Here is a 26,784-nt window from a genome sequence, read left to right as displayed (position 1 = left end):
CCCAGGTCATAGAGACGGCAAGTGGCCAAGTCAGTCTAAGTCCAGTAATGCTCTGTTCCCTCAGTCTCCATAACTTCCAGTGAACTTCCAGACTTCAAGAACAAGTTAGTTTGGGCTGTAGATTTCACTTATCTTCATCCTCTTCACTATTGTTATCACCATTATCATAATATTTAAAGATAGAATCTACAATGTTGTGGCTCAATGACCCCAGCTGCCCACAAACCTTCAACTCACTGGAATGTACCTGTTGATAACAATAGAGAGGAAGATGGATTTCAATTAAAACATTTTCAAAGTAGCTCCAGGGACAGAAATGAAAATAGATAACTCCAGACCGGGGTAAAGACATAACTCCTAACTTGGGAGCCGAAGATCAGCAGCAGGCCAGTGCTGAAAACTAGTATTTTTAGCTCCTAAAGTACTCACCATTTTGCAAAAAAACTCGGTAACAACTTTCCAAATTGCAATCTGTTTTCTCTGCAGCTGTTTCCATTGTAATTATAAAAGAAGAAAGCTCCCAGCTTAGTTATCCCTCGAGTGGGATCCATATCAAGAAAGACTTGGTAGAAAAAAAAAAAAAAAAGAAAGAAAGACTTGGTAAAAAGCATCCTCTTCCCCTTCGCACACACCCTCAAAGGGCATCCTCCAGAGCATAAGAGACCTACCATGCAATCAGGTCCTGGTTACCTGCGGTATGGTAGGAGAGAGAGAAGGGCAGCATGGGTAAATTAAATCTATCCATTGTCCCCAAACCACACTTTATGTTACGGGCATCAGTTTCCTCCACTGCAAGCCCTGTTTCAGTACTTAAAATAAGAGACAAAATTTCCAGTTGGGGGTTGCTCTTCCTGCCCTCTTCCCAGTGCTGGCTGCCGGTCCTCTTCAGTAGTGGAGGTAATAAGCAGGTAAAGGGTCCAAAAGCTAGCACAATGGGGATGGCAGGGAGAACCCACTGGCAGAAAGAATCCACAGGAAACAGGAAGGCAGTTACTCATGTCTGAAGGAACCAAGGATCAAGCTACATTCTTGCTCTCAAAGCATGAATTCCTTCACATGACTCTATTCAAATATTGAGCTTTGATCAATTTCTAGAAATTATTTTCAGCCTCTAAAACCATATGTATGATCTGCTCCATCTCACTGGAGAAAGTGTGTGAAATATGTGTACTCACTTGCCCTTAGTCATCTGATTCTAATTTAAACACACTTCCCAGCTTCCTCCTCCAACCATAACTATTCATTGCACTGAACATAATAATTCGCCTAAAACAAGCAATAAAAGGAGCAGAGCTTCCTTCTGTGGCCAGGAACTTTCCCAAAGCCTAGGCCTGCCAACAATGACATGCCTTTCACTCTAGTGCCTTTACAACTGCTAATAAGGCCTCTTGGTCCCTTGGAACCACAGCCCTTAGAGACAGAGGGCAAAAACAACAAAGAGGATAGACTCTCAGAGCAGTCATTTTGCTAACTGTCCCATACTGAAAACCCTCTACTCTTGGCAAGGAGAAGCCCACCAAGAGACTACTTAAAGGTCAGACACCAAGAGAACTTTGAGAGAAAATTCCATATCCTGAATGATTAAGAATGATTCTTTTTAAAGAAACAATAATGGTTTTACTTGTAGACACTTCAATTGGCAACCATGACAAAATTATTTTTGATAATCAATGGATTATTGATTATCTCAAAAGAGGAGGATTGGGGCACCCAGGTAGCTCAGTCAGTTAAGCATCTGCCTTCAACTTGGGTCATGATCCCAGGGTTCTGGGATCGAGTCCCACATCAGACTCCCTGCTCAGCAGGAAGCCTGCTTCTCCCTCTCCCTCTGCCCCTGTTCATGTTCTCTTTATCTCTGTGTCAAATAAATAAATAAATATTTTTGAAAATATTTTTATACTAAAAAATAATATATATTTTTAAATATATTTTTAAGAGGAGGATTATTTGTAGGGATTTTGAAACAATGGAATAAATTTTGGAAAGGTCTATTGTTTTCATTCATAACTTTGATTGGCTTAATTTTTTACATATCCAAGGTTTAAAGTACTATGATCCATATATGAATAGCCCCAGCAGTGATTCAACTAAAGAACTTTGAGACCTACTTTGGGTCCATCACTCTGAGAAGGAGACGAACCAAATTTGAGTGTGTTGAAAGGATATCACAATAGAGAATGAATTGCCTATGATTGCACAGCCAGGTCAAGAACGTGGTCCTCTGACTACTCAGGGCACTTTCTCCTCTACCTTTGAACTTCAGACTTTGAAGAACAGATATAACAACTTGGTGAGGACCAGTATGTTATGAGATACGATTGTTAGTTGAAAATATTGCACTTAGATCGAAGAGAATTATGTATGCTGAGGCACCATGATCACTGATCTTCCCCAAACTTACTTGTAAATGCCATTTTAATACCTTTGGAAATGTCTGCAGCTCTCTTCACGTAAAATGCACCCTCTCCTGCTCTCTGTTTCCCCAAATTCTACTTGGCCTACTAAGAATAAGGACAATAGTATGTAGTAAGTACAATATTTCAGGAAGCCCTCTTTGATCATTCTGATCTTCAACATTTCTCCACTCCCAAAACAGAGGCAGCAGATCCAGGAGAAGACAAATGAGGATTTTAGTCAGACAATACTGGTCTGAATCCAAAATCTGCTTTTTACTAAGTATACAGGTTTATGATCATTACTTATCCATGATGTAAAATCATATGTTTTGTTCCTATTACATTTAGTTTAAAAACAAAATCAAATCGGGCAGTCCTGGTGGCGCAGCAGTTTAGCGCTGCCTGCAGCCTGGGGTGTGATCCTAGAGATCCAGGATCAAGTCCCACATCAGGTTCTCTGCATGGAGCCTGCTTCTCCCTCTGCCTCTCTCTCTCTCTCTCTCTCTCTGTCTAAATAAATAAATAAATAAATAAATAAATAAATAAATAAAATCTTTTAGCATTATTGTCTACCCAGAGCTTCCCAAATAATATGCCAAGCACATTGTGACCTAAGAATGGATTACATTGGTCATAATAAATCTCTTTGCCATTTGGTGTAGCCAGGGAGAGCTTGAGGCATCTGAGGTGACCAGAGTCTTCCAGGTTTGCCACTTCTGGTCATGGGCAGCTACAAGCTCCTTGGTTCCTATAAAAGACACGGTGATGAGTTGTTTCTAGCATTCACTCCTCCACCCAGAATGGGAAGCACAGTGAAGAAGGTCATCTACTGCCAGGTCATCTGTGTCAACAGTCAGCTTTGGAGTAGCCACCACCCATCACGGATAAGAGACTTGGAGTCCAAAGTTGCAAAAGTCCAAGGTTGGGCCAGTGGCAGAGTCAGGGATGGGAATTAGTCAAAAAAGGAGCTCCTGTAAGGCTTATCTCAAAGCAGCAGACACAAAGTGTCTTCACCTATTTTGGATACTTTATAAACTTAAGGCTGGTCTTAACTTTTTAATATTATACAAGTCAGTTGCAGAGGATTTTTTTTTAAGATATTATGAAGTGTGACACTACAGAAAATATCAGAGTAGAAAATTCTAGGAATCAGTACTTCCTCCAAAACAATCATTGGCAAGAGCCATCAGAATCAAATATTTTGGAACTCTGGGGCCTAGTTAAACACTTAAAGAATCCAAGGGAGGGCCCAGTTAAGAAAGAGGCTAATTACACTGTGTGTTAACTAACTAGAATTTAAATTACAACTTGGGAAAATTTTTAAAATAAATTTAAAATGTGGAAAATTTTTTCAAAGAAGCTAGTAAATTTCAGTGTATATTAGCATTTTGCATAGCAAATACTACCTCCTACTACAGCTTTGCAACAGGCAGCTATGAGGACAATGGCATACTTTCCAACTGTGGCTTGCTGGTACCAGGGTGGGATATAAAGATTTTATCCTCCCCACATCGATGGGTGATACATTTTGATCTTTCTGGTAGATCACTGAGGGACAATCACAGAGGGTAGCCATTATTTTATAATCCTTTTGGGCTGAAGCCAGCTTCCCTGATGGAATTTGTGAAAGGATTTAAAGAAACAAAGACAAACAGGTTTTTTTTCTTCTTCTTCTTTTCTTACTGAATCAAGGCATTTAAGGAAATCTCTGCCAGGTCACTGGCTGGCCACAGAGATAATGGAATAGAGAATGTAGTGATCACACATAACAAGGAATATTATTCTGAGGAAAAAAATGATTTGAGAAAGTTTATAAACAAATGATGGCTGCAGTTCTCAACAAATAATAACTATAAACTTTGAGAAGAAAAATAATCTGATTTCCACAGTTACATTACAATATCCAAAGTGTCCACTGCTCAATAAAAAATTACAAAACATATAAAGGAACAGAAAAACATGGTCTATTCAGTGGGGAAAAAAAAGAAACTGACAGAAATCATCCCTGAGGAAGTGCAGGGATTGAACTTACTAGGTTTTAACTTTAAATTTAAAGATTTTAAATTAATCACCTTAAATATGATCAAATAATGAAGTAAACCAGAGGCTAAGAACTAAAGGAAATCTGAAGAATGCTATATGAGGAGGAAAAAAAATATCAATGAAGAGAAATTATAAAAGGGAACCAAATAGAAAATCTAGAGCCAAAAACTATAATAGCTGAAATTTTAAAATTCACTAGAGGGATTCAATAGCATGTTTTAGGAAGCAGAACAAAGTATTGGAGAACTTAAAGATAGGGCAATTGAGATTATCCAATTTGAGGAGCAAAAAAGAAAAAATAATTAATAAAAGTAAACAGAAGATAAGAGAATTCTAGGACACTATCAAGCGGACTAATGTTCATATTATAAACATCTCAAATGGAGAAGAGAGTGGAAGAACAAGAAAGGTAGATTATTCCAAGAAATAATGGCTGGAAACTTTCCATATTTGATGGAAAACATGAATCTACATTTCTAAGAAGTTTAAAAAAACTCCAAGCAGGTTGTACTCAAAGAGATCTACAATGACACATTATAATCAAACTTTCAAAAGACAAAGAGAGAAGCTTAAAAGCAGCAAGAGAGAAGAGTCTTGTCATGTACAAAAGATCTTCAATATGATTTACAACTGATTTCTCATCAGAAACCATAGAGACCAGAGGGCAGTGAGAGGAAATATTTAAAGTGCTGACAGAAAAAAACAAAACAAAACAAAAACACTATCAACTTAGTCTGTCAATCAATTCTCTATCTGGCAAATATATCCTTTAAAAATGAAGGCAAAAGTTAAGACAGTTCCAGATAAACGTATACTAAGGCAGTTTGTTGCTACCTAGCAGACCTGACTTATAAGAAATGCTAGAGGAAATCTTTTAGGCTGAAACAAAAGGATACCGGACAGTAACTTAGAACCATAGATAGAAGTTAATACCAGTGATAATGATAACTACACAGGTAAATATAAAAGCTAGTTTTTAATATTTTTGTTTATACCTCCTTTTTTGTTTTCCTATATAATTTAAAACTAAATGCATTAAAATAACTAAAAATTCATGTTAATGTATACACAATATACAAAGATGTAATTTGTGGAAAAAACAACATAAGAGGGGGAAACAGAACATGATAGGAGCAGAGTTAGTGTATGCTGTTGAAGTTAAGTTGGCACCAATTCAAACTATATTGTTATAAATTTAGAATATTAGCTGTAATTCCTATAGTAACCATTAAGTAAGTAACTTTCTACAAGTATATATAGAAGAAAATGAAGACAGTATCAAAATGGTACACTAGAAAAAATGCAAACACATAAGAAGGCAATATTGGAGGAACTAAGAAACAAAAATGACATATATAGAATATCAAATGACAGAAATAAGACACTTATTATTAGTAATAACATTAAATGTAATTGGATTAAATTTATCAATCAAAGGACATTGGAAGAGCAGACTTTTTTTTTTAAATACTCCAACTATATGCTCAGTTTAGACCCAAAGATACAAATAAGCTGCAAGTGAAAAATGAAAAAAGATATTCCATGCAAAGATTAACCAATAGAAAGTATGGTAGCTAAACTAATACCAAACAAAATAGATCTTAAGTCAGAAATTGCTATAAGAGGAGCTCCTGGGTGGCTCAGTTGGTTAGGAGTCTGACTCTTGATTTGTGGTCTCAGAGTCATGGGATTGAGCTCCAAGATAGGCTCAAAACTCAGCATGGAGTCTACTTCTTTCCCTCTCCATCTGCCCCTCCCCTTCCTCAGATAAACAAATAAAATCATCTTTTAAAAATTGCTCCAAGAGGGGCACCTGGGTGGTTCAGTGGCTAAAAGTCTGCCTTTGCCTCATGATCCCAGGGTTTTGGGATTGAGTCCCACAATGGGATTCCTGCAGGAAGCCTGCTTCTCCCTCTGCCTCTGTCTCTGCCTCTCTCTGTGTGTCTCTCATGAATAAATAAATGGAATCTTAAAAAAAAATTTGCTCCAAGAGACCAAAACAGAATATTGCATATTGCAAAAAGGTCAGCTCATCCAGAAGATACAATTATAAATATATATATAACAAAGAAAAGAGCCCTAAAATACATGAAAGAAACACTGACAGAATTAAAGGGGAAAACAGGCAGTTTTTCTAATAGTTGGAGATTTCAATGCCCCACTTTCAATAATGGATGAGACATCTAGATATAAGGTAAATAAGGAAACAGAGAACTTGAACGACACTATAAACCACTGAGGCCTAAAAGATATATAGAGAGTATTGCATCCAACAACAGCAAAATATATTTTCTTCTCAAGTACACAGAGAATGTTCTCCAATATAGACTACATGTTAGGTCATAAATCAATTCTCAACACATTTTTTTCCAAAACATTTTTAAAAGATTGAAATCATACAAAGTATGCTTTCTGGCCACATCAGAATGAAGCTAGAAATCAACAGCCAAAGGAAACTGGAAAATTCACAAATACATGGAAATTAAACAACACACTGTCACACATCCAGTGGATCAAAGAATAAATCACTATAGAAATTATAAAATACTTTGAGATCAAATTTCTAAAAATACTAAAACTTACTGATGTAGCTAACACAGTGATTAAAAGAAATATATAGCTGTAAATGCCCATATTATAAAGGATGAAAGCTCACAAGTCAACACTCTAACTTTACATCTTAAAAAACTAGAAAATAAGAGCAAAGTCAACCCAAAACTAGCAGAAGGAAGTAAATAATAAAGATTATAACAGAGATAAACAAAATAGAGAATAGAAAAGCAATAGAGGAAATCAACAAAATCAAAAATTGTTTTTTGATAAGATCAACAAAATTGACAAATTTTAAGTTAGACTAACTAGACAAAAAAAGAGAAAAATGCAAATAACTAAAATCAGAAATGAAAGTAGAGATATTACTACAAACCTTATGGAAATGGAACTTTAAGAGAGTTATATGAACACATATATACAGTTGTTATATGCCATCAAGTGAGATTTAACCCAGAAGTGAAAAGGGCAATTCAACATAAGAAAAAAAGTAAATGTACTTCATCACATGAATGAAGGTAAAAAATACATGATCATCTCATTAGATGCAGAAAAAAGCATTTGACAGAATTCAACACCTTTTTATCATAAAATACACTCAGAAACTAGGAATCAGAAAGGGAGATAGAACTTGGAAGACTCCTAACTGGGAAACGAACTAGGGGTGGTGGAAGGGGAGGAGGGCGGGGGGTCGGGGTGACTGGGTGGCAGGCACTGAGGTGGCCACTTGACAGAATGAGCACTGGGTGTTATTCTGTATGTTGGCAAATTGAATATCAATAAAAAATAAATTTATTATTAAAAAAAAAGAAACTAGGAATAGGAAGAAAATTCCTCAACACAATGTAAACCTCAATATTTTTGAAAAATCAACAACTAATATCACATTTAATAATGGAAGACTGAAAGCTTTCTTTCAAATATCAGGAACAAGAAAAGGATGCTTGCTTTCACCACTGCTATTCAACATTGTATTGGGACCCTAGCCAGAATAATTAGGCAAGAAAAAAATATATAAAAGAATCCAAATTAGAAAGAAAGAAGTAAAATTATCTCTACTGTAGAGGACACTATTATATAGAGAAAATCTGAAAGATCTACAAAAAACCCTGCTAGATGTAACAAACTCAGCAAGATCTTGCAGGGTACAAGATCAACACATAAAAAAAGACATTATTAAATGAATAATCCAAAAAGGAAAGTAAAAAAAAATCCATTTGCAATAGAATCCAAAAGAATAAACGACCTAGGAATAAAATTAATCAAAGAGATGAAAAATTTGTACACTGAAAAACTATAAAACATTGCTGAAAGAAATTAAAGAAGACCTAAATAAATGGAAAGATGTCCCATATTCATGGATTGGAAGAACATATTGTTAAGATGGCAATATTTTTCAAAACCGTGTATAGATTCAATGCAATCCCTATCAAAATTTCAAAGTTCTTTTTTATAGAAAGGCAAATGCAATCCTCAAATTCATATGGAATGCAAGGGGCCCAGAGTAGCCAATACAGTATTGAAAAAGGAAAACAAAGTTGGAACACGCACATTTCCTGATTTCAAAACTTACTACAAAGCTAGAGTCATCAAAACAATGTGATACTGGCATAAGGATAGGCATAAAGACCAATGGAACAGAATAGAGTCCAGACATAAATCTGTGCATTTATCGATGACTGATCTTCAATAGGCTGCCAGGAATACTCAATGGAGAAAGAACAGTCTCCTCAACAAATGATTCTGGGAAAACAATATCCACATAAAACAATGAAATGTGGACCCTCGATCTCATATCATACACAAAAATCAACTCATAAAAGACCTAAATATAAGGCCAGAAACTGTGCTTCCTAGAAGAAAACAGAGGGAAAGTGTCATGATATTGGTCTTAGCAATGATTTCTTGAATATGATACTAAGTGCACAGATAACAAAAGCAAAAATTGTCAAGTGGGATTACATTAAATTAAAAAGCTTCTACGGCAAAGGAAACATAGAGCAAAAGGCAAGCTATGGATTGGGAGAAAATAATTACAAACCAGGGGCACCTGGGTGGCACAGTTAGTTAAGCATACTCTTGGTTTCAGCTCAGATCATGATCTAAGGGTCATGAGATCCGTGCTCAGTGCAACATTCCTAGTTATCAAGGAAGTAGAATATGAAATTACAAGACATCATCACACACCTTTTAGGATGGCCATTATAAAAAAAAAAAAAAAAGGTAAGTGTTGGTAAAGATGTGGAAAAATTGGAACCCTTCTAAGCTGTTGGTGGGAATACAAAATAGTGTAGTCACTATTAAAAACAGTATAGAGGTTTCTCAAAACATTAAAAATATGATTACCATAGGATCCAGCAATCCCTCTTTTGAGTATTTTTCCAAAGAACCAAAATCAGGATCTTAATGAGATATTTGCACCTTCATGTTTATTGCTGTATTAGTCACAATAGCCAACATGTGGAAGCAACCTAAGTGTCCATCAATAGATGAAAAGACTTTTTAAATGTAATACATGCATATAGTAGAATATCATTCAGCCTTAAACAAAATAAAGGAAATCCTGATGTATGTGACTTGAATGAAGCTTGAGACATTATGCTAACTGAAATAAGCCAGTGACAGAAAGACAAATATTGCATAATTCCACTTATATGAAGTATCTAAAATAGTCAAATTCACTGAAGCAGAAAGTAGAATCTGGGAGGGGAAAAGGGACAATTGCTGTTCAACAGCTATAATGTTATATAAGATGAGTAAGTCCTAGAAATCTGTACAAAATTGTGTTCATAGTTAACAACACTTACACTTAAAATTGTGTTAGGAGGGTAGATATCATGCTATCTGTATTTAACCACTAGATAAATATACAAAATACATGAATAAATAAATACATAAACAAAATATTTTAAACTACAAGACACCATTTAACACTCATTAAGATGGCCATAACAACAGAAAAAAAGAAAACAGAAAATGTTTTTCGTTGTCAGTGGTGTCAAGAATGTGAAGAAATAAGAACCCACATATATTATTGGTGGGAATGTAAAATAGTGCAGTTTCTATGGAAAACAATTTGGCAGTTCCTCAAAAAAGTTAAATGTAGAATTACCATATGACCTGAAATTCCATTCTTGGGCATATTCTCAAATAAATTGAAAACAGATACTCAAACTAAACTTGTTTATGCATGTTCATAACATTCACAGTAGCTAAAAGGTGAAAACAACCCAAATGTCTAACAATGGATGACCATATCAACAAATTGTGGTATAGACATACAATGGAGTATTATTTGGCCATAAAATGAAAGGAAATATTGATACATGCTACAACTTGGAAGAACATCAAAAACATTAAGTGAAAGAAGCCAGACACAAAGTCATATATTGTTCGATGTCTTTTATGAAATATCCAGAATAGGCAAACACGTAGAGACAGAAAGCAGATTGGCAGTTGTCAGGAGATGGAGGGAAAGAGGGATGGAGAGTGACTACTTAGAGGTAAGGTGTTATTCTAAGGTGGAAAAAAAACGTTTTGAAACTAGAAGGAGGGATGCCTGGGTAGCTCAGTGGTTGAGCATCTGCCTTTGGCTCGGGGTGTGATCCTGGTCCTGAGATCAAGTCCCACATCAGGATCCCCACAGGGAGCCTGCTTCTCCCTCTGTCTGTGTCTCTGCCTCTCTCTCTATGTCTCTCATGAATAAATAAATAAAATCTTTAAAAAAAAGAAAAGAAACTAGGAGATGGTTGTTGCACAACTAATGCCACCGAACTGTACACTTTAAAATAGTTAATTGTGTATCATGTGAATTTCATCTCAGTAGAAAAACTTCATGTGAATTCTACAAAGTAATATTTTGCCATTATTTGAAAAACTTGGAACGTTTAATTTCATTTGTCATTAAAAGGAAAAAAGAGCAAATCTTTAAATGTAATTTCAGCTACTGTTAACTTTTCAATTATGTTAGAACTTGTTTTAAATTTTGTATTACGTATGTGTCTGAACCCGTTTTCTCATCAGTAGAGGTTCTCAAGGCTTTGAAGTGAGCATCGTTAGAATGTCTTGTTCAGGAATTGTATGTAGCCATTTCAAACAGAAATTTAAAAAAAAAACATTATTTTCATAAAAGCAATTTCAAATTTCTCCTTAAAATATTTTTTAAAAATTTTTGGAAGACTTCCACAAATTCAATATTTTGCATTACATTTTTGCATAACCACAATTGCACTGTATAAAAAATGCTTAATTTTTTTAACCAGATCTCATATAGATAACTCAGTTACTTCCAAATTTATCCATATACTACTTAAATAATTTTTTCCTATATGTACCATGGTGTGAAAAATGTTAGGAAGTTGGAAGCTATCTGCCCTTCAAAGGTAATGAAATATAGTATTGTAATTTTTTATTGTTAAGTTTTCTTTTCTTAAGCAGATCAAACTCCTACTCAAGGGCTGTGATCGTGCCCTCAATTGCTGGGCTTCTTTTCTATTTTCCATAGCAAACAGGGTTGGGTAGCTCAATCAATCCTTGTTGAAAAGAACTGAATCACTGGGAAAATGTTCCACTCTTTCAGGTTGATGCAAGCCTGGCCTTGAGGTGTTTACTTTGCAATGAGCCCAAAATCATATTCAGAAAGACACATGGTAAATATTTGGCTGTCTAGAGAATCTCAAGAGCTTTCTCACTGTTATGTGCTTTCAACTGTGGTCTTGCTGTTCCCTCAAACCTCCAGAAGATGTGTGTGCCTTAGGCTGGAGCCAGATGTGCCTGTTCCCTTTGACGGAAGTGGTAGCACCACATGGATCATTATCCTTGAACTGGAGTCATCACGTGACCAAGGACAACCCACTCAAACAGGAAAGCCTGAAGGGTTCCTCCATGGAGTTTAAACTCTAAGGGAGATGGAACGGTCTACTTTGTGAAGATCTGAAAACCAAACCAAACAAAAAACAACAAAAACCTCTCATTTCAACACCCACTCCTCATGGGGGAAAAAAAAAAAAATCTGTGTGTTTTGATTGGTTAGCTTTTTTCTCATTGAGAAATAATCGAAAGATCCAGCTTTACCAAACTTGCACGCTACATTTCCAGAAAATACACTAGAGTTTTCTTCTACAAACATAAGTAAAATGGAGGGGGGATCCATGCTGATGTGGAAGAGGGGGGATATTCTGGGCCAGATTTAAATGTGGAGACCAATTCCCGTAAAGTTTGTCTGTGTGCTAGTTTTAAAATAAAACCTCATTAGGTACCCTGCTTACAAGAGACTTCTTAAAAATTCTACAGAATAAACAATAGCTCATAGAAAGAGAGAAAGGACAAGTGAGGACTGAGAACATTGCCAGGTCTTAAAGGCTATTTTTACTCACAAAATGAGAGAGGAAGGACTCAGGATATATGGCCTCTGGCTCTTTAAGTGTCCAGCATTTCCACCTAGGTGCTCCCACAAACCTCAGAAGCACACACCTAGTTAAAAAGCCGGCCACATGCACTTATTTCTGGAGAGACTCCTTATGCCTCAAATGGAACATGCACTTAACATTTTTTGTCCATGTTGCTCTGGGCCTCATTCCAAGAACACATTCTGTCCATTATGGCTGGTTGACCCTCATAAGACACCCCCGGAGCTGTCATTGTCACCCATGTAGGGTGTTACATCTAATCCAGCCTTTTCTGGGATTTTTCGACAATAAACTAGCCTATCACTGAGACTTTAATTAAGGGAGAGGTTGAGGAATGGAAAGGGAGAGTGTGATAAACAAGCTAATGGCACTGACCTTCAGCTGACCAGGGAAAGAGAAAGAGAAATGATTTCCACGAAGCTAAGGACATTAATCTCTTAAATCACAGTTTCCCTACTATGCCATCCACATTTCACCAAAAGGGGGAAAGAAGGAGGGACAAGGGAATATTAGGAGCAATAAAAATTTTCCACTTCTGAAATCCAATCTTCTCTACAGCAAGTGTATTGTAGTATGAGATATGCTCCCCTTCAAACAGGGACACATCGGGCCCAGAGCACTGGAAGGGGGAAAGCAACATAGAAACCAGAGCCAATCACTCCACTTTGCAGATGGGGACACAAAACTGTCCCTTGTTCCTATTCAAAAACTGAGTTGATGAGAGAAACCCAGGTTTCTTGGCCGTCAGACTTGTTCTCTTTCCACTTCACCACATTCCCTAATCCATGCAGAATGCTGATCTAAAATGTACCTTTATACTGGGAATCTCTATCTATTTCCATTAGCCAGACCTTCAAAAATGGAAGAACAATAACCTTGGGCTGTACAACAAATGAACTTTGTTAATATAAACCCATCCACAAACAACCTATTTATTTAGTCTGTACTTGCCAAACTACCATCATGTAATTACATTACTCCCACCATTGCTTATCGATGTTTTAAGATAGACACTATCCATATTTGATTAACTCTGAGTATCCAGAATAATGTCTTAAACTTTAACAATATTAGCGGAGGTTACGAGAAAACTGATATAGTTTAGATAGTATGATGACCAGAAATCCAAAATATCCAAATCCTGTTCTACCGAACATCTCTCTTCCCTGCACACCACTGAGGAAGTATATTCTCAACTCGTTCCATGCTACTAAAAGTTGATCAAAAGCCTTAAATGCCAAGGAATAGCTTTCAGTCTTAGTCTTGGGCCTATATAGGGTATCCTGTTTCCTTATTCCAAATGAAAATCTGAGACCCAGCATGTTCAGGCGTCTTTTGGAGAAAGAGGTTGAATCTTCACAAAAGACATTGGCCAAACTCTCTCACCCAGGGATATAATAGCAGAGGCAAATTAAAAGAGTGTATGCAGGGCAGCCCCGGTGGCCCAGTGATTTAGCGCTGCCTTCAGCCCAAGGGGTGATCCTGGAGACCCGGATCGAGTCCCACGTTGGGCTCCCTGCATGGAGCTTGCTTCTCCCTCTGCCTCTCTCTCTCTCTCTCTCTCTGTGTCTGTCATGAATAAATAAGTAAAATCTTCAAAAATAAACAAATAAAATAAAAGATTGTATGCATAAATATGCAATGTCTTCTAAGGCAGTAACCCTTCTGGTGAACGTGGCTTATCAATGTCTTGAATTATAACCAATCGCTTTAGGGGCTCCTCTCTCGATGATGATCATCATCTTATACAGATGCTGCTACTGATGCTCATGGCCATCTAATGTAACTATGATACAAGATATGGGAAATCTGAAATCCATATAAAAACTTAATGCTGGAAAAAAAAAAAAAAACTTAATGCTGCCTCAGGACCTCCCTGACAGACACCCAGATCACAGAAGGCCACTGAGCACAATCCTTCTTGGCCAGTTCCTACCTGTCTGACTCCAATGTGAAGGAAAAAACATTCCCAAGCCTGCTCACCTAAAGTTTTTGTAGAATATTTTCACCACCTCTGGAACAATGGCCACAATATACTTTCTCTTCTAGTGCCCCCAGGTCAAAACTCATCTTTCAGAACACTCAAGTGAATCATGTGCAGAATCAGCGAATAGAATCTCCTCTTCTCCAAATCAAAAGCAAACAAATCCTACATTCTTTACTACCACTATCCCCCAGCTGAGTTTCACAGTACCTGCTATGAAGAAGATAAAGAGCAAGTGGGAACTTGATTAAGATGATAGATTAGGATGATAGATCAAAACTGAATCATAGTATTTCATGCTAGTTGTCTTATTCTTACGTTTGTGTTTTTTTAATTTGCAAAAAAATTAAAAATACATGTACAAGTGCATCCATGTCAATGAGATTCAGAGTAAACTTAGGGTCATTTGTTAATTGCTATGGCACACAGTCTCCATGTTTCAATTCTAAAAGCACTGTCTTCCATCAGATGCATTTTACTGGGCATCTGCTATGCTCAAGGTGCTGGTCTATGAAAGGTATTGTGAAGAATAAATAAAAATGAACAAGAATACATAAAAATGAACAGTTCATGCCCCCAAAGAATCTCACAATCAAGTAAGAGAAACAATAACAATAATATGAGTGCCACAAAGGCATTCTATGCTAGTATTAAAAGTCTACACTGTGGAGTCATACCTCCCAGTTTTAAATCCCACTTTGGTCATGTATCATTAGCCTCTGGACCTTGCACAGGTATAACAACTGCTTTGAGCCCCAGTTGCCTCACCTTCAAAACAGAGGTGATAAAAAATGGTATCAACTTTGTGAATTGTTTCAGGATTAAATGAGATTTTGTTTCTCCTTCTAAGTCAAAATGGCTAGCATACATAAAAATTTAGTTAACTTAGCTATGATTATATTATATCAGGTATATATCATATATCATATATATTATATAATTATACATAATGGGTGACACGCACAAAGCTGAATACATATATTAAGTGGTTTAAACAGCTACCCCTGCAATCAGTGAACTAGTACAATCCTTGGCCTCTCTTGATAGACAGATGAGAGATGATAGATATATAGCTAGATAGATACATAGATACATAGATAGGTAGATTATTGATAGATGATTGATAGATCAATAGAAAGTTAAACCAGCTTTTACCCAATAGAACTTAAAGAGGGAATTACCTCCCATTCTTACATCAAGAAAAATAAGATTCTTTTTTAGTTAGAGCTGCCACCTGCCTTTCTTTTCCACCTTTTCTCCTGGCTCTGCCTGAGATAATGCTCACTGTATGACTGTGTCTTGTGGGGGCGATGCTTCCTTGTCTTCTTTGATTGCTATGTTCTTCAGAGTGAGGAGCCTAAGGCCAGGTCCAGACTAAAGCAAAAATGAACATGGTGGGAGAGAGTGTCTCTCAAGTAATTTACACAGTATTGATCTAAAAAGCCCACTAAATCAATGTGATAAAAAGCAGTGAACAACGTTCAGAACTCTAGTAACACTTGTCAACAGTGCCAGAATGAACTAGTCTCTGCATTTTAAAGAAAAGCCTAATTAGTATAAATTATCATTGTGGGTTCATTCATTCATTCATTCATTCAATCATTCAAAAAAATGTGCAGAGTGCTTATAATATGCCAGGTACTGTTATGACTATCAGAGATATAACAGGGAACAAAACTAATGAAAATCCCTGTCTTTATGAAATTAATATAGGCAATTCATTATCATTGGGTCTGCTATGTGCTTAGAGTGATCTTTTCAGTGCCAGAGGGAGTCCAGACTATTTAAAAGCTACTGGGCATCGATCTTCTGGTGCTTTATAATCTTGATTACCCATGGAGGTGGAATGAAAATGAAACACCTATGAAGTAGCTCATTGCAATATAATGCAAAGCAATACAAAATAGGACTTATTTAAGACAAAACAAGTGTGGATCAGGTAATCAGAGTCCAAAAAACTCAAATGTATTTTGTACTTAGCAGGCACATTTGATGAATAATTTGAGCAAGTAAGTTTTTAGTAAGGAATTTTGTGGAATTTGAGGACTGAGAAAAATGGTGGAAACAAAATACAGTGGTCCAAATAGGGTGGGTTATTTCTATTATTGTTTATTTGCTTGCTCAAAAAAAGATACTCTATAATTTACTAAAATTTAGAGTAAAATAGCACTTTGTGGCCTTTGAAACTTTGATGTAACCCTACTATTTAAAATTATATTGGCGGTTACAGATTAATATCGGCCAAAGTATTCAAATTACACAAAATTGTATTTTATGTAGCCAAGTATAAGTGACTTCCAAATGCGTTTGATTTATGTCCAAGTTCAGACCATAGCCAATTTGCGAGAATGCCTGACACTAAATTTACTTGATTAAATTCCCCAGTCTCACTGTTTTCCAATGATAATTTCTAAGCTAGTCCTTTATTCATGTAGCTCAAAAAGCAATAATGACAATGTTTTAGGGGGAGGGGACAGGATAAGAGTCAGTTGTTTTTTTTCCCAAAGTCAGAGAGCACCATTTCAAGATTTATTTGAAAAAAAAAAAAAAAAAAGGCATACAGAGTCAGGAGATAATAGGGCAAGTGGACAGGGCTTGCTATTTTGCTTTCCATATTTGTTAAAAGCCAGGCCTGGGTGATGGTAACATAGCTTATAATCAACAAGTCTAGGAAGTAAAATATTTTGAATCCATGATGTATCTGGTTTTCCTCTTTTTCCAATAATATGAAAAATGTATTGCCTTCTGATACATTGAAGAGTTTATTGCGAACATTTTTAAGTATGCTACACTCTTTGAAGACATGGTTCCTTCACTTATTGTACTTATGGTCCATTGGCAAAAATAGGTACATGAATAATTTAAGATCATAATCAAAAGAACAACCAACTGCTAAGTGTGAGTTGCTTTGAAACTCTCCAACCTCTAAATTCTAATTCAAAAAGATTGTATTCTGGGTGGAGTCTCTCCAAGCACTTTTTCCTCAAGGTACCAAAGTATACATCAGGAGTCAATAGTGAAATAGCCATGCTTAAAGCCCTGGTAATGAATATTGGCCTAAGGAATCCAGCTTGCAAAATAACAAAATGGAAACTAGCACATATTTTAGAAGAAAGGTCTGGAAGCCAAGGAATCTAGCCTTTCAGGAAATAGAACATTTCTCTCTTTTAAAATGTGAGCTAAATTTAACTGAGTTCAACCAGAGTTACCCATAGATTTGACAATGATAAACAAATAGGCCATGATCACAGTCTTCATTCAGAGTGGTTTCTCAGCCTATCCAGAGAGAAGCCAGACAGGAGCCAGAAATTGACCCGCTGTCCAATGGGAGACAGAACTACTAGGCACCCCTGCAAAAAGCCATGTGAGATCTACAAAGTTTGTGGCAGTGGATGGAGGGGCTTTAAGTTACAACTACCATCGCAACCATGGTATTCAAAAGACAATGCCACTACAGTAATTATATAAATTGTTAGCAAGTTACTCAAGCACTTGAAATATGGGGAGGAAAGGAAAGAGTCAGAGATATAGCTATGCAGCCAGCAAATCCTACTATGGCCCCCAGAAGGTTTCTATATATAAGTGGCCAGTGACAAAAAAAAATAAAATAAAATAAAAATAAAAAATAAAAAAGTGACCAGTGACATTGGATGTTCTTCAGCAAAACAATCTCCCCCACTTTTCTCTAAGAACCAACCCCCAGTCAGCTTTTAGAATCTCATCTCTATCCTTATAAACCAGTTTTAAATAGTTTAGTCATGTATTCACTATACATGAAACGTATTCATGGATGGCCTAGTAATTCTCTTAATGATGTCACAAAATCCTCAGACTGAACCAAACCTGTAAGAGAGCCTCCCCATTTCAACAGACAGGACAAGAACCACTTGGAATGTCAACAGCTGTGACCAAAATGAAAATCATTTCTTCTAAAATTAGTGAGATTCTATTTTAGTATCTTTGGGCTCTTTCAAGGGTCCCGGCTGTTCTTTAGCACTTCCCCAGACAGTCCGTATACTGACGGTTATGCAGACTCTGGCCCTGCGGTAAGTCTGGTCTGATTGATGGACTCATAGCACTGCTCATTTATATGAAAACAATACTGTTGACAATGGTCGCTAAATGCCAAGGTTTGAAAACATTCATGTATGACCAACAACCCCTTCTACTCTGTGAACTAATTGCCTAGAAAAGGTGGGGCTGGTGAAATTAGGACTGAAAAAGTTGAAAAAATGAAGATCAATTATTGACTTCCTACTGTGCACAGAACACTATACATTATGCACCAAAGTGGGGTTAAAATAGGTCCCATAGATTCTGTGTGATCTATTGGGTAAATAATCTTTACACCTACAAAAGAACCTTAAAATGTACAGAGCAACGATCTAGAGGATGCCCTACAATTACTATTTTACATTCTCAAGGAGGGTTCTCAACCAGGATCAATTTGCCCCCCCACCCAGGGCATATTTGGCAAAATGTCTGGAAACACTTCTGGTTGTCATAGCTGAGGAGAGTGGAACTTACTGGCACCTAATAAGTAGAGGCCAGAGATGCTACTAAACATCCTACAATGCACAGGACAGCCCCTTCCAACAAAAAATTATCTGACCCAAAATATCCACACTGGTGGAGTTGAGATACCCTGCTCCAGAGCAGTACTGTCCGACAGAAGTTTAATCTGAAGCCACATATGTAATTTTAAATTTTCCACAGCTCCATAAAGACAAAAGGAAAAGAAGTGAGAGAGTAACTTAACAATATATTTTATTTAGCCCAATATATACAAAATAATGTTATTTTCAATCTGGAATAAATATTTTAAAAATTAAGACATTTTCCCCTTTTTTGGCGCTTTGAAATCCACTGTGTATTTTACACTTATAGCATATCTTAATTTGGATTAGTCACATTTCGAGTACTAAGCAGTCACATGTGGCTACCATATTGGAAAATGTAGTTTCCAGAGAACTGAAAATATATACTTCACTTTGTTGGTATCAAAACAGCTGGTTCTCTCCAACTCAAAAGAAATGAGGAACGTGATCTTCCAACTTCACACCTAGATTTTCCTGACTCTAAACAAGTGCCACGGCAGGGACACAATTCCTGCCAATTGTGGACACCCTTAGGGAAAACTCAAAGTATAGTATGAGAAGAGCAAGTGAATTTTAAAAATAGAATTGTCCTGCCACAGGCTGATGGACTTTGATTTCATTAATGTTATGGTAAATGAAACTGAATAGGACATGGCCAGAGAACAATTCTGAATGCTTACAACATAGAACACATGGGTCTACTCACCCATTATATTTGAAATCCTCAGAATGTATTAAAACTAGTTATCTAACAGAAATACTATAAATTTTAAAGTCTCTTTTCCTTCCACCCAAAATTTAAAACAACTTTTGAATAGCCAATAAAAAAGTTCCATTGAGTGCCAGATCAATCAGTCAGCAACATTTATTTAGCTAGCACTGTACAAAGACCATTATATTATGCAATAAAATGGTATTAAAAACAGCTCCTTTGAGTTGCTTACAATCTGCTTGGGAATAAATAAATGATAACATATGAAAACAATTTTAGGACATTTACAAAGCAACATTTTACTGAGTGCCTCTATAAACACTACTTTATACTCTGGGGCATCTTAAAATAATATGGTTCCCTTTGTTGATGTAGAAATAGCTGAATATCATAGAAATCTATTAAAATTTATTGCCCACAAATCAGCCAGCTAAACCAATTACAAACAATTGAGTGCAGGTTTATTTAGCGCACATAAGGGTAGTTAGTTAAATAGTCTGCTCTTAAAATAATTCCTCATGTGCTATCTCTACAGAAAAGGGAAATTTCACGGCTGGATTTAATAAAAATATCTATGCCACCACAAAAATGTCACAAAATAGAAAAACAACATTCTTTCTCACCTCTATTCTCAAATGATAAACAGACTCAGATGTGCATCGAGCAATGGTACCTTTGTGAATCAGTGGGTGTAAATAAACACCTTCTTGAGAGTTGGGGGACTCGAACCACAAGCTAAAGTCTGTGTCTTCTTTTGCCTTGAATTTAATGCCAAAAATATCCCGAAAATGGAAAAACACTGTCAGTTGTATATATTTATCTGGTATTTTTGTAGGCAAGACAAGAGTCTGCAGTAGTTCTTAGAACTTCTGACTGAGTTCAGAAATAGTTGTGAATGTGGACAAAACAGAAACATGCATGGATTCGCTTTGTGGAAAAATTATCTCCAGCATCTGGCTAGGCAGAGATAGCTAGAGATACTAAATCTCTGCCAGATATACCTAAAATGAGCTCCACTTGATCACATTTTAATTCAACGTTTCATATGTTGTTTTCTAAAGGAATAATAAGGTGGTTTGTTGCAAATAATGGAAAGCAGAATTCTGCAGGTGGTCAGATTGAACCTCTCTCCTTAGGGATTATCAATCTTCTTTACTGCTCATGAACAACAACAAATAGCCCAAACCACCTGATTAAAAAGTAGGCAAAGGACTCAGATAGATTTATCTCCAAGAAGATACACAAGTGGCTGAGAGGCACATGACAAGATGCTCGGCATCACTAACCATTAGGGAAATACAAACCAAGATCACAATAAGATACCACTTCACAGGCCTTAGATAGCAGACAGATGGATAGATAGATAGATAGATAGATAGATAGATAGATAGATAGATAGATGATAGAACAGAATAACAAGTGTCGATGAGAATGTGAAGACATTGGACACTAATGCATTGCTTGTGGGAATATAAAATGGTACAGTTACTGTGGAAAATAGCATGGTGGTTCCTCAAGAAATTTAACATAGAATTGCTATATATAAATAAATATATATATATATAAAAGAATTGCTATATAATCCAACAATCCTACTTCTGGGTATAGACCCCCAAGAATTGAAAGCAAAGACCTGAATGGATATTTGTACACCCATGTTTATAGTAGCATTACTCACAATAGTCAGAAAATGGAAGCAATCCAAGTGCCCACTGACAGATGAATGGGTAACAAAATGCAGTACCTACATATAGTAGAATATTATTCAGCCTTTAAAAGCAAAGGATTCTTCAATATTGTAGAACATAGATAAGCCTTGAAAACATTATGCATAGTGAAATAAGCCAGACAGAAAGTGCCAAATATTGTACAATTTCACTTCTGTGAGGTGCCTAGAATAGTCAAAGTCATAGAAACAGAAAATAAAATGGCGGTTGCCAGGGGTCCAGGGAGGGGAACCGGGCAGTATTGTTTTATGGTTACAAAGTTTCAGTTAGCTACTATCTCCACCTGATGTCACAAAGGCATCTTAAGGCCAAAGTATGCACAACTGAACCCACTGTCTCCTCTCCAATACCTGCTTCTCCTCTTCTGTTCCCGAAGTATGTATCACAGTTCTCTTTGTCACCCAGTCACATGTCTGGATCCAGTTTCTCCTCTATGCCCTCCTGCATCTAACTCATCATCAAAAACTGATTCTGCTTCCTCACACCTCATAGATCTACTCCACTTCATCACATTTTCCAATATTACGTCAGTCCCTAACTAGATTCTGTTGTCAGTTTGGTCTTCCTCTATTCATCCTTCACCAGGGGACCAGTGTGACCTTTCTGAAATGTAAATATGTACATATGCCTTCCATGTTTGAAAAACTAAAATAAGGACGCCTGCTACTGCCCTTACAAATGAGTCCTATTTCAGGAAATAGAGGCATAGATGCAAAGAAGGTACAATAGGACCATACCACGTGTACTATCTGTTGAACAGGATTACATAACTCTGCTAACATCCATATGTATCCCCGATGAAGCATTTGCGAATTACATCACCTCTGTCATAAACTCATCTCATGGAAAAGTTCTTCCATATTTTTACACTCCATATTTTCTCACTCTTGATTCTATTCTTAGTTTCAATAATTTTCCAATCTCCCAATTATGTGTATCATATATATATATATATATATATATATATATATATTTAAGAAAAATGTAAGATGGCAACAACATCCACGATATCACTAAGCAGTGAGCATATCTTGGAAAAGGAGAAAGTTGCATTTCCATGGGATATGAGTAGATACAAAACTGCCTGTACCTACTTCCTGCTGAAATGTAACTCTGCTGGCATCCTGGGAAGCTGGACTGTAGGTGTTGGAAATGCAAGGGAATGTGACTAACATCAAGTGTTTTATATTACAATATTCCAAAGATGAAGAGTGTGATGAAATTCACAAAGAGGACATTCTTTAAAAGGGATTAAATTATCATTATCCACACTTAACAACTTCGATTTTGAAAACTCCATCCAGGCAACCAAAAAACTAGTATAAATAATGAATCAAGACCCATAGCTTTCTTGGAAACCCACGGAAAAAAGAAAAATGTATGAAGTATGAAAAGAATCCTATTCTCAAGAGCAACAAAAAGCAAAATACTTAAAAATCATATTTTCAGGGGTGCCTGGGTGGCTCAGTTGGTTAAGCGTCTATGTTTGGCTCAGGTCATGATCTCAGGGTCCTAGGATTAAGCCCTGTGTTGGGCTCCCTGTTTAGCAGAGAATGTGCTTCTCTCTTTCCCTCTGCTCCTCCCCCTACTCCTGCTCTCTCTCTCAAATAAATATGTAAAATCTTTTTTAAAAATCACCTTTTTAAAATATATGGGAATTAAGTGAGAGATCTATTATAGTTCTAGATAAGAATATTGAATTTATAAAGTTAAACTTCAATGCAATTATACTTAAAATTCTGATAGGATTTCCTTGGTAATTTGATGAAATGTTTCTAAAATTTACAGAATAAATTGAATACATTTTATCTTTTTTTTTTAAACATCTCATTTATATATTCATGAGAGATACAGAGAGCGAGGCAGAGACATAGGCAGAGGGAGGAAAATTGAATATATTTTGAATAAATATAAAAATTTCCTACTCTCCCCAGTTTACTTTTTAAATTTTTTTTTTTCCTGGAGTATAGTTGACACACAATGTCATATTAGTTTCAGGAGTACAAACAACATAGTGATACAACATCTCCATAGGTTATGTTCTGCTCACAACAAACATAGCTACCATCTGTCACCACACAACACTGTTATAATATCATTGACTAATTTCCTATGCTGTACCTCTTAGTCCCATGACTTACTCATTCCATACCTGAAAGCCTGCATCTCCCGCTCCCCTTTACCCATTTTGCGCATCCTCCCCCTTCCCCTGGCAACCATTAGTTTGTTCTCTGAATTTATAGGTCTAATTGTTTTTTGTTTGCTTGTTTATTCATTTGTTTTGTTTTTTATAGCCCACATATTAGTGAAATCATATGGTGTTTGTCTTTCTCAGTCTGACTTATTTCACTTAGCGTTAAACCCTGTAGGTCCATCCATGTTGTCGTAAAAGGCAAGATCCCCTCTTTTCTTTTATATGGTTGTAAATATTCCATTTTTTATATATTCCATTTGAAATAACATATATTATTCCATTGCAAAATGTGTGTATCTATCTATACAACATCTTCTTCATCCATTCACCTATTGATGGGCACTTGGGTTGCCTCTATATTTTGACTATTGTAAATAATGCTGCAGTAAACATAGGGGTGCATATATCATTTCAAATTAGTATTTTCAGTTTCTTTGGGTGAATCCCTAGTAGTTGAATTACTGGATCACATGGTATTTTTATTTTTAATTTTGGGGGGAACCTCCATACTGTTTTCCACAGTGGCTATATCAATTTACTCTTCAGTTTATTCTTTCAGAAATTGCCAGGCAGGATTTTAGGCCCTTGCCTAATGTATACCTCTGGCCTTATTACACTTCATATTGGCTCTTCATTCCCATGCCTTTTGTCCTGTTGAGGTACTTGAAGGTCAGGAACATCATCATTCATCATTTCTACCACCCAGCATGAAACCTGGCTCAGAGGGAAGACTCAATAAATATTTCTTGAATAAATAATTTTCAAACTGGTTAAATAGCTGTGCCCACAGAGTGATGATTAACAGACCAAGAGGGCAGCCACCAGTGCCATGAGATAGGATTCTCTTATTCCACCCTAATCATCGTTTCATCAGTGATTACGTTTGTACATGATACACTTGCTATTTTGTCAATGTTGACAGTCTGGGAGGATTAAATAATAAGCCGGCAGAAGTGAAAATGCTCCCAAACGCTGATAGGAAATAGGTCCAATTTAGGAAGATGAAGTTCAGTAAGGGCAAGAATAAAATAGCACACACACATACACATCTCTGGTAATGAAGGTTGGAGAACATGAGATGGGAACAGTATTTTGAGAACATACTTAGGATCTTGGAAGCCACACTATGTTCCAGAGGTCTCCAGACTCTGGAATAAGGTGACTTTGTGTGGTCTAAATAGTCCTAGACTCACCTTGAAAAGCAACGGGAGATATAGTTTCCAAATTCAATAACAATCTGCCCAGGTCTGGATAGTAACACTCTACGACCTATCCCACAGTTTTCGGCCAGTGGTACTCCTACTGATGCTCCTTAGCGTCTACAAGGCCTTTGTCACAGAGACCTTTATCCACCCCTGTTCCCTGGGCAGCTGGATAGCACTGCTGGCCCAGGTAGTGGTGACAGGGCTGCTGGCCCTTAGCACCCTGGCCCTGTATGTCCCTGTTGTCAACATGCACTCCTAGGCATGGTGCCCCCAGATATTCACATACCCTTTCCCTGCCTCCAGGTTTCAGAGAAGTAAATAGTATTTGGAACATTTTTTTAAAAAAATTATATTTTGTTTGGATTAGAATCACCTAACATTGGCTTTCATTTTCAATTTTTATGACATCAGTTCAACTGTGTCCCCTTTTCTTAAGCAAAAATATGATTTTGTATCACTAAACAGTAGGTTCTATGAGTCTTGGGAAAATTAAACTTTGCCCTGAAGCTTCATAGCATGTAAGGACTCGACTAGATTCAAAGTTAGACAAGAACTTGGCCCTCACCCTTTCCCATAACCATTAGAATAGCACAGTTATGGCTAAATGCAGATAAGCAGTCAAGGCACTTGTTCTGCTTGTGCACTTCAGTGTTTTCTGGAAGGTTCTCAAATATAGAGATATACCATATAGGAGTTTCCTCCATCAAATAAATTTTCCTTGAAGATCGTATCAGAACATCAAGATATGGCAGAGCAAGGCATATCTGTTAAAAACAACATGAGAGACCTCCCCAACCAAGGACTTAGGTGTGGTACCCATGCCACCTCTTAAAAAAACATCTTTGCTTTTCTTCCTCTGTCCATCTTTCTTTCTCTCTCTCTTTCAATATGTACAATCTTGCTTCTAACAATGCAGCACAATGGAGATCGTAGACAACTTTAATTTAACATAAACAAGTTAAACTTTAGATTCATCTCCATTTTAGACAGATGTGAAATTTGTCTTTCTAAAAGGGAAATCAATGACCCAAGTAATGGGTCATTGATACTTTTTCACTATAGCCCATGAAGTGGGCATCTTCAAACATGTAGATACCAGTCTTCAAGCCTCATAAAACAACACTACTTCCTGTAAAGATTTCCACATACAAACAAATTCCCCTGCATGCCATGAGGAATGCTACAAAGCAAGGCAACCTATAATTACACTTCCAATAAATGCAAATGCACAAAATAGTTTCAAAACGGTTGCCACAGATTTCAGCAATACCTTTTGGTTTACCATATGCATAACCGACTAGCTCGAACTTGACTTAAAAAATCAAAATAATGCTAAATGCCTGGTACATTTGTAGAAGGAAATGCCAACAGCACCATGTGCTACAGATAAGTGAGACTATGATAGAAAGTGAAGCCCAAGAGATCAAAATTCTTCACATCTACTTCCTCCTTAATAAATTATTATAATTTCAGACAGTATTAATGGAACCCAAATATCAGCTGAAATCTACTTCTCCTTGATTCAAACATCCCATGGGTTGTAGAAGACCAAAGTCCTCTCCAAAAGTTCTACACAGTTGGGGGGATGAAGAAAGGTGTTGCTGGTATGTTGACAAGGCTGCCTTGCCTCTGAATGCCTGCTTCTGCCTAATTTGTTCATGTTTTTGTTTGGTTCTTTTTGTTTGTGCTCACCCTATTCTATCCTACCTGGAACAAGGTCTTTCCCATTACTCTAAATCGGAAAACAAAAGCATGAATGCTTAGGACAGACTTTACTAAAGGCTAAGGAGTCAGGGCAATTTACAACTGCAGAAACAGAAACAATCTCATCAAATATTAAACATTCTTGCTCTTAAAAATCCTTCAATCACCCCAATTGATGGGAATTTCCACTCACTGCCTTTACCCTCTGTGGCCCCCCAGCATCACAGCTCCTTCCCGGCTACTCTCCTCTTCTCCCTCTCCTC

Source organism: Canis lupus, chromosome 27, assembly GCF_011100685.1.
Source record: "Canis lupus familiaris isolate Mischka breed German Shepherd chromosome 27, alternate assembly UU_Cfam_GSD_1.0, whole genome shotgun sequence".
NCBI lineage: Eukaryota > Metazoa > Chordata > Mammalia > Carnivora > Canidae > Canis > Canis lupus.
The sequence above is the reverse complement of the archived record's forward strand: the minus strand, read 5'-3'. Positions refer to the sequence as shown.